The following is a 2,191-nucleotide window of genomic DNA, read 5'->3' as shown; positions in this document are numbered from 1 at the left end:
CCACCGCCTGCTAGCCACAGGAATCTCGTTGCCCTGGCCGCTCGCCACCCACCAGTCGCCGGAATCCTGCTACCCTTGCTAGAATTGCAGCCGCTAGAGCTAGAGGTCTGAGAGAGGGAGACGTCGGGAGAGAGATCGAGAGAAAGAGAGGCGTCAGGACTCGGGAGGGGATGGGGTAGAAAGGGATAGGGGGTATTGTTGTCTTTTTCACCCTGTTTTGAAGGGTTTTCATAATTTTTTTACTTTGTTTATTCTAGATGCAACTAACGGAGTTAAGAATAGGGGTAAACGGACTTTTTATTTTTGAAAAAGTAGAGGTAAACTCACGAAGTAGACAAAAACGAGGGTAAAATCATAATTGAGCTTCAGAGTAGGGGTAAGAACACACAATATTTCTATAACTAAAATAAAATAAAGAGGTCATTGCTTGATGATCACCTGTTAGGTACTCCTTTCTTAAACAATTATACTTATCTCAAAGCCCATGCCCATGCAATTGATTAACTATTTTATTAATTATTTAAATTTTGAGCCTGGGTCTGGCCGGGCCTGGACGTGCTTAGGCCAGCCCTGTCCATAAGAACTCTTGCCGATGGGGTTTTGGCACCCGATTGGCGGCATACAAACAGCGGATACGTCCTTCACTCCTGGAGCAGGCCGCGGGCATCTTGCGGCGAGAGGAGCGCCGGCGAAGTTAGCTAGCACAACTAACTTTTAAAATTCGTATTGCAGTGGTATGCGTCGTGCTATCTAATTAAACAGAATGACGCGCAAGAAAATTTGCACTGCATCGACATGTATCTCTGCTAGTTTAATGGAATGAAGCCAAAGTTCACGTAATAATGTTTCCTTAGATTCCTAACACGACTTTGTATGCAGTCCTACCTTAACGAAGAAAACTGCCGCTTCATAAAGTGGGTCGATTCTCCCGTTCAGGAGCACACCAAAAAGTACATCGACTATCTAAAGTGCAAGATCTTCAATCTCTAGCAGAGGGTGGAGAGCCTGGAAGCCGACGTGGAAGAAAATGCCTGGATCGTTAGCATTGAAGGTGACCCCATTTGTGTGGAGCCGTGGTGCAAGTTCCCAGACCACCGAAACAAGGATTTTTCTCCACCTCTGTTGTCCTCCGGTGGTGCTGGATTCTACAATGCTAGCCCCTCCCAGTTCTTCCAGGCCACTTTGGTTCTACACACTGGTAAAAAACTCGGTATTAGTCCCAGCTGGTAGGATGCAAATATCCTGAAAATCCATCCGGGATAAATCAACTGATGCAAAAGGGGGGTTCTTTTGTCCCGGGTCACTCAATCGGGACTAAAGACCCCCTTACCAACCGGGATAAAACAGGTCACCATGCCAGGCGCTGCAAAAAAAAATTCCGAGAGGGCCTCCCACAAGTCACACGATTTTTCATGCAAAATATGCGCGTGCGCGCTGCGTGGGATTTGAACCCACAACCTCCAGCCTCACGCGTAGCTTCCTTGCCATCACACCTACACAGCACATCTAACTATATAGGGGATGCAATCTTTTTGTATTAACTCGTGGGGGACCCTTTTATCCCGGTTGGAGAAACACCAACCGGGATAAAAGACCCCCTTTGATCCCGGTTGGTATTACAAACTGGGATAAAAGGGTTCGAGGGATTTAATCCTCTTTCAGCCACCCCGTTGGGGACCCTTTTATCCCGGTTTGAAACACCAACCGGGATAAAAGACCCCCTTTTATCCCGGTTGGTATTACAAACCAGGATAAAAGGCTCTCGACCCTTTTATCCCAGTTGGTGTTACCAACCGGGATAAACTCGACCCTTTTATCGCGGTTGGTGTTACCAATCGGGATAAAAGGGGGTCTTTTATCCCGGTTGGTGTTTCAAACCGGGATAAAAGGCCTCTTATAGTCTTTTTTTCCACTAGCCTTTGCAACCGGGATAAAAGGTCCCGGTTGGTGAGACCCCTACCAGTGACCGAACTTTAGTCCCGGTCGGTGAACTTTTTGTCCCGGACCAACTTTAAACCGGGACAAAATGGAGCGTATGGAAGGTGAGTTCTCTACAAGTGACACCGGGCTCTCTAAATTTCCTAAGCTATATTAGGTTTAGAAATGGCACATGTTTAGATTAACATGATGCCACACATGCTGTTGCAATTTTTAGTAGGTAGTTTAGGTAAGAGGTGGTGTCCGCATGTTG

Source organism: Setaria viridis, chromosome 3, assembly GCF_005286985.2.
Source record: "Setaria viridis chromosome 3, Setaria_viridis_v4.0, whole genome shotgun sequence".
NCBI classification, from domain to species: Eukaryota; Viridiplantae; Streptophyta; class Magnoliopsida; order Poales; family Poaceae; genus Setaria; species Setaria viridis.
The sequence above is the reverse complement of the archived record's forward strand: the minus strand, read 5'-3'. Positions refer to the sequence as shown.